Here is a 12,047-nt window from a genome sequence, read left to right on the forward strand (position 1 = left end):
GTTTATTTGCATTTCTTTGACAATCTATGACTTGGAGAATTTTTTCATATATATATATTTTATTTATTTATTTATTTTTCTAGAGCACTGTTCAGCTCTGGTTTATGGTGCTGCGAGGAATTGAACCTGGGACTTTGGAGCCTCAGGCATAAGAGTCTGTTTGCATAACCACTATGCTATTTGCCTCCCGCTATTTTTTCATATGTTTATTGGCCTTTTGGATCTCTTCTTTGGTGAATATTTGTTCGGATCCTCTCCCCAATTTTGGATGGGGTCATTTGTTTTTTTGTTGCTGAGTTTGGTGAGCTATTTATATCTTGATTATTAGCCTCTTGTCTGGTCTATGGCATATAAAGATCTTCTCCCATTCTGTGAGGGGGGTCTCTTTGGGAGGTGGTATCTTTTGCTGTGCAGAAGCTTTTTTTTTTTTTTTCTGGAGTCCATTTTTCCCATTTTGTTGCTTTTGTTGTTGTTATCGTTGCTGTTGCTGCTGCTGTTGCTGTTGGATAGGACATAGAGAAATGGAGAGAGGAGGGGAAGACAGAGAGAAAAACACCTGCAGACCTGTTTCACTGCCTGCGAAGTGAGCCCCCTGCAGGTGGGGAGCCAGGGGCTTGAACTGGTATCCTTATGCCCCCCCTTTCTTGTGCTTGGAGCCATGTGCACTTACTCTGCTGCACTAAGGCCCAGCCCCCTGCAGAAGCTTTTTATTTTGATGTAGTCCCTAACTTATTTTTGTTTTAGTCTTCTTTGTATGGATTTGTATCATTGAAGATGCCTTTAAAATTTAGATGGAAAAGAGTTCTGTCAATATCCTCCTCTAAGTATTTGATAGTTTTTGGTCTAACATTCAAGTCCTTGATCCATTTGGATTTTACTTTTGTGTTAGGTGAAATATAGTGGTTCAGTTTCATTCTTCTGCATGTTTCAACTTAATTTTTCCAACACCATTTGTTGAAGAGACTCTCCTTTCTCCATTTAATAGTCTGGGTACCTTTGTCAAAGATCAGATGTCCATAGGTGTGGAGGCTTATTCTGGACTCTCAATTCTATTCCACTGGTTAGTGTGTCTGTTTGTGTTCTAGTACCAAGCAGTTTTGATTTCAATGGCCCTATTATACAATTTCAGAACTATTGGACTTTTTCAGAGTCATTCACCCCAAGAAACTGAATACACATTCTATTCAAGTCCACATGGGACATTCTCAAGGACACATTACGAAATGAGAAAAAGCTCAAATAAACAACCTGGTTGCACATCTTAAAGACTTAGAAGAAGAGGAACAAAGGAACCCTAGAGCAACCAGAAGGACTGAAATAACTAAAGTTAGGACAGAAAAAAATTAACATTGAAAATAAGAGAAACAGAAAAAAATCAAGAGGGGCCAGATGGTGGAGCACTTGGTTGAGTGCATACGTTACAATGCACAAGGACCCAGGTTCAAGCCCCTGGTCCCCACTTGCAGGGGGGAAGCTTCACAAGTGGTGAAGCAGGGCTGCAGGTGTCTCTCTGTCTCTCTCCCTATCTCCTCCTTCCACTCAATTTCTGGCTGTCCCTATCCAGTAAATAAAATAAAAGACAATAAAAAAAGAAAAAATCAAGGAAGCTAAATATTGGTTCTTTGAAAGTATAAATAAAATTGATAAACCCTTAGCCAGACTCACTAAAAGAAGAGGGAGAAGACTCAAATAAATACGGTTGTAAATTAAAGAGGAGATATCACAACAGACACCACAGAAATCTAAAAGTTCTAGCTCATATACCACATAAGAAACCACAGTAACTGGGTGGGGGTGGCAAGGATTTTGGTACTGTGATATCTCTTCCTCTCTTTCTCACTCCAAACAAAATAGTTAGTCTGGGAGCAGTAAAATCAAGCATGCATGAGACCCCATAAGTGTAAATAAATAAAATAAGTAAATAAATTTTTAAAAAGACAGAATCATAAGAGGTATTGTCAGAGGTATACACAGCTTTGGACAAAATCTGATTACCAAAAGGTTGAGGGAATGCCTATGGGTATAGATTGCTGTGTGATGTAGTTGTAAACTGTTAAAGTCAGAGTTTAAGGTTGTTGGATGGACTGTCTGTGTGGACAATGAAGTGGCACATGATAACAGACAATGCATGAAAGGCAGATACAAGAAGTCAAATCCCAAAGTTATTGGCTGAATAGGGAGGGTCAGACAAGACAATTAAATGGTGAGAATAAAGAAAGGAAATATTTCTAAGATTACTGACCAGGCCTCTCTTTATTCTTTCACAAAGGGCAAGGACTGTGCTTTATTTAACGCTTAAAATATTTGTTGATTTACTGAATAAATGATAGCCTCATTTTGAACAAGGATTCATGTTGCACATGCTCAGCATTTGTGAAAACTTTGCTCCCCACTCCCCCAATTACAAACAGTACTAAAGAACGTGAAAAATAAGCTTACCCAAGGAACTTATGCCTTGCTCTGAGCCAGGCTCTGGGTTCAGAGCACCACATGGGAGGGCCATTGGCCCTGGCCCTGGCACTGGCACTGACAGTGGGTGAGGCTCCTCAGATGATGAAGTGCTACAGTCTGTTTCTGTCTCTGTCTCCTTGTCTCTCTCCCCTCTCTGTCCCACCCCATGTGTGGCTTGCCACCTCTTTTATTTTCAGATAGAGATGTTATCTTATTATTTGTTTAGCCAGAGCAATGCTCAAGTCTAGCTTCTGGTGGTGCTGAGGAATGAATTTAAGACCTTTGGTGCTTCAGGTATGAAAGTCTTTTTGCATAATCATTATGCTAGCTCCCTGGCCCTATTTAAAACAGAATGAGAAATTGGCAGGGAGTAATGAAACTGTTTCTGTATGAGTTCCTGGTCCAACAAGAAAGTAAGTAAAGACAAAAAAATGAACAATATGTAGCAATATTAGCCTCACATCTAGAAATAGTTATATGTCTGTTAATACATTTACCTGCTTGTCTTCACATATATTTCCCTGCAATACTTGTTTAGGTAGAATATATTTTGTGGCCGAATGAATATTCTACCATAGATTATAAGACTGTACCACTATTTAAAGCTTATTATTTGGAAGTATTTTTTTCAACCAAAGTTTAAAGATATTAAAGATCTAAACATGGCATATAAAAGTAAGAAAATCAAAGTCTTAAATAATGTGAGAGATTGTCTAGTGCCATGAGTCTACATTACATCACATTGTTTTATTTATTTATTTATTGCCTCCTGGATTATCACTGGGGCTCTGTGCCTGAACTACAAATCCACTGTTCTTGGAGACCATTTTTGTTGTTATTGTTATTGTTGTCATTGCTGTTGTTGTTGGGTAGAGCAGAGAGAAACTGAGGGTGGACAAGAAGACAGAGAGGGGAAGAGAAAGATGGACACCTCCAGACCCGCTTCAGCGCTCCTCTACAGGTGGGTAGCCAGGGGCTATGTCAGGAAATTGTGAGGAGCTTCACAAAGCATTAAGCCAGCTCCCCCTGCTCGCATCCTGCATTCCTGATACTATGGCATATCTACATAATCATTGTTTTGCCTGAAAGATCCCCACCCATTCCATTCCTTTGATCTATCTTTTTTCTTCCCTCCCTGCCTCCAGCGTAGTATTAATCCCAACAGTTAAAACTCTTGCAACATTTGCTAAGGAAGTTTCTACCTTTCCAGCCCTTTTGCTTTTCTCCACCCCTTTCCTAGCCATTTCTGTTTCGACTTGCCACTTCTGGGTCTACCATTTAAAAGCTTGGCTCTCTGATCAATAAAGACATTGCATTGCCACTCCACCACGAGTTCAAGAGTTATCTCTCCCGCATAGCTGAGTGAGTAGCAGCCCAGGCTGGCTCCTGTCGAGTTCTCTCCAACCCAGAGAGTACAGGCCCCAGAAGAGGCACCAGCAGGGCCAGACCCAGGATCCTTACTCTGGTTCTTGTGCTTTGCGCCATGTGCACTTAACTTGCAGTGCTACTGCCCAGACCCCCCTGAGATTATTTTATAGGTTCAGTAAAACCCTAATCAAATTCTCAGTAATACTTTTTTTTTTTTTCCTCCTCCAGGGTTATTGCTGGGCTCGGTGCCTGCACCATGAATCCACCGCTCCTGGAGGCCATTTTTCCCCCCCTTTTGTTGCCCTTATTGTAGCTTCATTGTGGCTATTATTATTGCCCTTGTTGACGCAATTCGTTGTTGGATAGGACAGAGAGAAATGGAGAGAGGAGGGGAAGACAGAGGGGGAGAGAAAGGTAGACACCTGCAGACCTGCTTCACTGCCTGTGAAGCGACTCCCCTGCAGGTGGGGAGCCTGGGGCTCTACCAGGATCCTTACACTGGTCCTTGTGCTTTGTGTCATGTGTGCTTAACCCGCTGTACTACAGCTCAACTCTCCCCCCCTTTTTTTTTAATTTATGAGATGAGATGAGCCATTTTAAATTTCTTATAGAAATATAAAAGATATTCATTAACCAAAACAACTACTGTGACAAAAAGAACAAAAGTTAGCAGGCTGACATAAACATATTTCAGGACATATGTAGATATACTGTAATCATAATAGAGTGACATTAGAATAAAAACAGGTGAATATATCAGTGCAACAGAATAGAGTTCAGAATTAGAATCATACAGATAGATAACTGTTTTACAAAGTGCAAAGGTAATTAAGTGAAGGATTTTTTTAAATACTTAATACTAGGAGAACCAAATATCTATGTACAAAAATGTGAACTTAAATTAATATTTTATAGCATATAAAATTAAGTGAAAATTGATTATAGACCCAAACATAAAAACTAAAATTTCTATAAAACTTCTAGGAAAAAAAAATTGTGGCTTGAGTTAGATAATGGTGTTGCATGTGACATCAAAAAGCACTATCCATAAGTGAACAAACTGAGAAAAATTGAACATAGTGAAAATATTTTAAAACTTCTATTATTGATACTATAAAAATAGGCTGGAGAAAATTTGCAAGGCATAGAATAAAGGATTTGTGTTAAGAATATAAGAGTGCTTGAGATAGCTCACCTGGGAGAGCATATAATTCACCAAGCATGAGGACATAGGTGTGAGTCCCTGGTCAGCACAAGGGAGCACATGCAAGGGGGAATCTTCACACAGTGGAACAGTGTTGTGGTGTCCTTCCTTCTCTCTTTCTCTCCCTCTTTGCTTCTCATCTTCTATCTGAAAAAAAGAAAAAAAATAGATTCAAGTAAAATTAATTTAATTTCTTATTGTTGAGTTTACAGTGTACTTTGCTTGGGCCTTGTGCATATTCAATGCCACTGTTCCCAGCACACTCGTCCCCATTCTCCATGAGATTTATGTACACCTATGTTCATAGCAGCAGATTTGCAATAGTCCAAACTTGGAAGCAACCCATGTATCTAAGAACAGATGACTGGCTAAGAAAGTTGTGGTACATATACACAATGGAATACTACTCAGCTGTTAAGAATGATGACCTTAAAGAAAAAGAATAATGAAGTTATTATCTCCTTTGACTCATCTTGGATGGATCTTGAAGGAATCATGCTAAGTAAAATAAACCAAAAACAGAAGGATGAATACTAGATTATCTCACTCATAGGTGGAACTTAAGAAATAAGGACAGAAAGGGAAAACACAAAGTAAAACATGGACTGGGTTTGATGTGTGCATTAAAATAGCAGTACTCTCTGGAAGGAAGGGAAGTGAAGGCAGTGGGGGGTTGGGGGTGGCTTTGGGATTCTGATCCATGGTGGTAGAAAAGGGGTGAGAGTGTTTTGCAGACACATATCAGGGTGATTTGAGAAATTGGACCCATATATCAGCAACTGCACTTTACACCATTAACATCCTAGTAAAATGACAAAAATAATTTAAATTTAAGAACGGACAAAAATATTAAACAGTCATTTCATCAAGGCTCTGCATAGCAAATAAGCACAAGAAGATGCCGAAATCATTAACTCCACCAATTTTAGAGTATTGCAAAGTAAAACTGTGATGGAAGAATTAATATCTATACATTACTTCTATTTACTTATTACTGAGTTTTCAGTGTTCATTCACTAGAATGAATAGGCCTATTAGAATAATTTAAATGAAATGTGTTGTTGAGGTTGTGAAGAATTTAGGAAGTTTATATAGTCCTAGTAGGAACATAAAATAATGCAAGTAATTTGGAAAATTACAGTTTGATAGGGTTTTTTTTTTTTTTTTTTTTGCCTCCAGGGTTATTGCTGGGGCTTGGTGCCTGCGCTATGAACCCACTCCTCCTGGAGGCTATTTTTTCCCTTTTGTTGCCCTTGTTGTTTTATCATTGTTGTTGTTGTTATTATTATTATTATTGCTATCATCATTGTTGGATAGGACAGAGAGAAATGGAAAGAGGAGGGGAAGACAGAGAGGGGGAGAGAAAGATAGACACCTGTTGGGTAGTTGCCATCTCCCCCTGGCTTCTTCTTATCCATATGCCTATATAGGGATTTACTGATCCAAAGGTTTGGTCTATTTACATAAATCACTTTTACATAAAGCACTCCAGGGCATTGGTGGTTCAGTTATAGGATTCTCGCCTGTTCCGCCCCCTCCTTGTCACACTCTGATTTTCACCAGTCACTTTTCTCTCCACCCTCTCTATATCACATCCTGTTTCCACCCTACTTGGAGAGTATAAAAACAGCTGCTCTTCTGATTAAAGACACTTGGAAATTGCTTTCCGGCTCCGAGAGTTCCAGAGTGTATCTCCTGCGGAAGTTGGTGCAGCACGCGTTCCTGATCCCTCTCCCACACAGCAGCCTAGATCAGCTCCAGTTGAGTTCTCTCCAACCCAGAGAGCACCGGCTCGGGAAGAAGTACCCTCAGGCTATCCCGGCAGACACCTGCAGATCTGCTTCACTGTTTGTGAAGCGACCCCCCTGCAGGTGGGGAGCGGGGGGGGGGGGGGGGGGGGGGGGGGCTGGAACCGGGAACCTTCTCCAGTCTTTGCATTTTTGCACCATGTGAGCTTAACCCGCTGCACTACCGCTCAGCCCCCTAGTTTGGTAGTTTCTTAGTGTTAAACATGTACCAAAGAGTGATCTAACCATTCCAGTATATGTTTCTACAAAAATATGTAAATAATGTTCAACTGTTCAACGTGTTTGTTTTTTTTTCTCCAGGGTTATTGCTGGGACTCGATGCCTGCACTAGGAATCCACTGCTCCTGGAGGCCATTTTACCCCATTTTGTTGCCCTTGTTGTTGTTGTCCTTATTGTTATTTTTATCATTGATGTCACTGGACAGAGAGAAATCGAGAGAAGGGGAGAGAGAGGGGCAGAGAAAGACAGACACCTGCAGACTTGCTTCACCGCTTGTGAAGCCACCCCTTTTCAGGTGGCGGGGGGGGGGGGGGGGGGGACTGGAACTGTGATCCTTATGCCGGTCCTTGTGCTTAGCATCATCTGTGCTCAACCCGATGTGCTACTGCCCCTGCCCCCTTCAGTGTTTTGTTTTTTTTTTAACAGTTTTAAATTTAGCAATTCACATGACCATCTACTGGATTATTTATCTGTTTAATGGATAAATAAGTGGTGATCATATTTTCCAAAGGAATGCTACCTAGAAGTACGAGATTATGAACTACTGTTATATGCAATAACGTAGATAAGTCTCAAAATTATATACCAACTGAAAAAGAGAGGAAGAAAATTTATAGCAAAATGTATGATTTCACATCAATACAATTCCAGAAGATGCAAACTTCTCTTTTGGAATAAAAGATAAGCTAGTGGTTGCTAGAAAAGAGGTAGGAGGAGAATGGAGGCATTACAGCAGTTATACCTTAATTGAGTTTTATAATAAAAGTCAATAAATATATTTAAAATATATCTAGAAAAAAGTTGTGGAAAATAATTTTGAGATATAAAAATGAACTAACATTTACTAAAAATACTCTAAAGGGTAAGTATAAGAATTATAGCATACATAAATCTATTATTTTTCTTTGTTCCAGGTACAGTTACATGCACTTTATATATATTGAGTTGTTTCATCCTCACAACTCCTTGAAGTAGGGAATACTATAATCCTCGTTTCATGGATTAAACGGAAACAGTAAATCATATAACTTGCGAGGGTGCTGAGATTAGAACCATCTGTTTTAATATATCTTTATATGACATCCATTAAGAGACAAAGTTTTGGCGGGCCAGGTGGTGGCACACCTGGTTATGTGTATGTAGTGCTGTGTACAAGGATCCAGGTTCAAGCCCCCGGTCCCCACCTGCAGGGGGAAAGCTTCACAGTGGTAAAGCAGAGCTGCAGGTACTTCTCTGTTTGCCTCTCTCTCCCCCCTTTACCTCTCCTCCCTCTCAGCTTATCTCTATTCTATCAAATAAAAATAAATAAAGTTTAAAAAATTAGAGACAAAATTTTGTTATCAGTTGACAAAATGAGAAAGCTGCATTACAAAGGCAGTAACTTCATTAGTTACACAGAATTTGTCATAATGTAGTCAAGATCTAAACTCGAAGTTACTCTACTCCAAAATATGCATTAGATTGCCTCTATTAAATTTGTAGTTTAATAGAAGAACTTATAGATGCTATAGTACTTATAATTAATCACTTATCCATGGAGTTCTCTCTATTTACCTCATGTGGTAACACGGATGGAATGTACAGCCTTATATATGGCAGTCAGGGATGCTATAACCAAGCCTTTTCCTTGGTCCCTATAGTCTGTATATATTTTTATTTTTTACTTTATAGTTATATTTTTTAATCCATAGCCTTTATTTTGAATTCTTATTATCTTAAGAAGTTCAGAGGAATAAATTCAGATGGCTTCCTGACCTAATTTTTTACTTTGTATTTTGAAGGGAGATAGTAAGAGACATCAAAACATCACTCCATCATCCATGTAATTCTCTTGATGCTGTGCTCTCTTGTAGTACTGGAATCAAACTCATGGCAAGGCATGTGCTTTCCTCACTGAGTCATCTCCCAGACTCCCTGAAGTCATAGCCCTTATACAAAAAACATTATAGAGAAAGTTTCAATTATTTATTGTTTGTGATTTATCTTAAAGCACATATTTAGGTAAACTGGATAGGTACACATTCAACTGAAAATTCAAGATACTGAGTGAAATAGTTCAGAAAAGTTAAGTCTTTTAATTCATTTAATTTGCTACTCTTACCCATTAAGGCAGGGATTGGGAATGCTTTGTCCATGGGCTTTATATAGTCTGCAAAATCATTTTCTCTGACCCTGCCAAGGCAACTACAGACAGGAAATAGCAACATTCAGTGCTAATATTTAAATTAATAATATTGTATGGCTCTTGAGTGAAGTTATATAAATATCCAAATTGTTGGTAGAAAAAAATGGTTCCCAGCCCCTGTGTTATGGAATCAGCTAAAATGAAAAGATAATGTTTGAATGGCTATATTTTCTTTTCAGCAATCAAAATGCACCAACACTTTAAGTGTTGTACATAAGAGCCACTTGCTTGGCAGGGGTAGATAGCATAATGGTTACGCAAAGAGATTCTCATGCCTGAGGCTCCAAAGTCCTAGGTTCAGTCCCTGTACCACCATAAGCTAGAGCTGAGCAGTTCTCTGGTTAAAAAAAAAAATATATATATATATATATATATATATACATATATATATATATATGTATATATATTGCCTCTCCCAGTAAAATTTTTTCATATATATATATATATATCGTATATTTATTTATTTTGGATAGGGATAAAGAGAAATAGAGAGGGAAGGGGGAGGTAAAAACTTCAGCCCTGTAGGTAGGGACTGGGGGCTTGAGCCCAGACCCTTGTATACTGTAATGTGTGAGTTCTATGAGGTGCATCATTGCGCGTGGCCTCCACCCACCAGTAAACTTTTATTCACCACTCTATCTACTAAGCCATCTCCCAGGTCACTGTGAATCTAGTTTGAATCATTCCATTATTCACATCCTTTTAGCAATTATTTGCTTTGCACTTCATTAAAGTACTCAATATGTCTTATCACTTCTCATATCTTTTCTATATATGTTAGATTTTCAACTAAAAGATACTACTTCAAAGTATTTTAATTATCTTTATTTATTTATTGGAGATAGCCAGAAATTGAGAGGAGGGGGGAGACAGAGAGGAAGAAAGGCAGAGATACACCTGCAGCACTGTTTTCACCACTCAAAAAGTTTTCCTCCTACAGGTAGGGACTGGCGGCTTGAACCTGGGTCCTTGGGCATTGTACTATGTGTACTCTACTAGGCACACCACCACCCGGCTCACTACTTCAAATCTGTATTATATAATATTATATATTGCATGCCTTATATGCTCAAAAAAATGGGCAGGCCACATCTTTTAGATCTCTGAATCAGTGTGATGTACCTTGAAAGGGAGTTTAGTTATAAAGGCTAGAGAGGCTAAATACATAGATTCCAAACTTAGCTATTCACTCACATTGTATAACTCTGAGTGAATCGTTTCTTTAGTCTTCACTTTAATGATTTAATTCCTGAACTCCATGGGTGGGTGACCTTACCAATGTGTCATGGAACCTCACCTCTCCAGAGTCCTCTCCCACTAGGGAAAGATAGAAACAGGTTGGGGGTATGGATTGACTTGCCAATGCTAATGCCCAGCAGAGAAGCAATTACAGAAGCCAGAACTCATACCTTCTGTACCCCATAAAGAATTTTGGTCCATAATCCCAGAGCAGGAGAAATTTTAGGGGAAGGTGACTAGAGGACTCTGAAACCCAATTCCATCAGGACCAGAGAGAGAAGAAGAAAAAAGTAAAGACATTCAGAAGTAGTAATAGGTGTAGGTGTGATTTAAAATGGAAGAGAAGGCAGAACTATAGACAAAATGGGCAAATATATATATATATATATATCCAGGCAGTAAGTTATAGAAATAATAGCCCATATCTGTGACCTTGGGGGAACCACTGCAGTAGTGGTGGGAATGGTGTGGTATTGTACCCTTTATTTTGTAGTTTTGTAAATCATACACATAACACACACCCATACCCCAATTATTTTGTAGTTTTGTAAAATACACACACACACACACACACACACATCCCCCCACCCCCCAAGGAGACCTTGGAAATTTGATATTGAAAGCATAGGTACTAAAAGATATTGGTGGGAGTTGGGCGGTAGCGCAGCAGGTTAAGCGCATGTGGCGCAAAGTGCAAGGACCGGCATAAGGACAGATGTAAAGATCCCGGTTCGAGTCCCTGGCTCCCCACCTGCAGGGGCCCTGGTCGCTTCACAGGCAGTGAAGCAGTTCTTCAGGTGTCTATCTTTCTCTCCCCCTCTCTGTCTTCCCCTCCTCTCTCCATTTCTCTCTGTCCTGACAGTGATGATATCAATAACAACAACAATCATAACTACAACATCAATAAAAAACAAGGGCAAAAAAAGGAATTTATCCTAATTTTAGAAGTAATCTTAAGTGCCAAATAGACTTATGCATAAAAATGTTCACACCAACATAATTTAAGAAAGTAAGAAAATCAGCTTAAGCAACCACTTAAGGAAATAGCATTCCATACAAATATCATTATTCAGTCATTTGAAAAAATGATTTTAAAGATTATATTTATTTATTTACTTTTATGAGAGAGAGAGATATGGAGAGGGAGAGAGAGATATATAAGAGTGCTGCTTAGATTTGGGAGAAGGAGATCAAACTTGGGTCCTCAGGCATGCAAGTCCTGTGCTCTGTGGCTTAACTATCTCAACAGGCCAGCGATTGAAAAAACTCCTTTGAAGTTTTAAATTATTTGAGAAAATATTTATGATACATTAGTTTGAAAAAGGTAGTGTACTCAAGCAAACAGTTTGAGCCTTATATGCTTAAGTTTTTTTCATGGACATGTCCACTATCAGTTGCCCCTAAATAAAGCAATTATTCCATGCTCAAAGACCTGGGTTCCAACCTCCACTCCCCACTTGCAATGGGGACATGTTACAGGTGGTAAAGCAGGTCTTCAGGTGTCTTGCTCTCACCCTCTCTATCTCTCCTCTCTTCTCAGTTTTTCTCTGTCCTATCAAATATAATAGAAAG

General features: G+C 39.0%; 1 long non-coding RNA gene across 5 annotated transcripts in view; it reads right to left on the bottom strand.

Moving 5' to 3' along the window:
- The window catches only part of LOC132539459 (uncharacterized), a 111,223-nt gene that overhangs the window by 75,004 nt on the left and 24,172 nt on the right, over positions 1-12,047 (bottom strand). For all 5 annotated transcript variants that reach the window (XR_009550758.1, XR_009550760.1, XR_009550759.1 and 2 more), the window contains exon 2: positions 5,015-5,170. This is a non-coding gene — a long non-coding RNA (uncharacterized LOC132539459). The remainder of the gene's footprint in view (positions 1-5,014; positions 5,171-12,047) is intronic.

This window comes from Erinaceus europaeus, chromosome 7 (assembly GCF_950295315.1).
Source record: "Erinaceus europaeus chromosome 7, mEriEur2.1, whole genome shotgun sequence".
NCBI lineage: Eukaryota > Metazoa > Chordata > Mammalia > Eulipotyphla > Erinaceidae > Erinaceus > Erinaceus europaeus.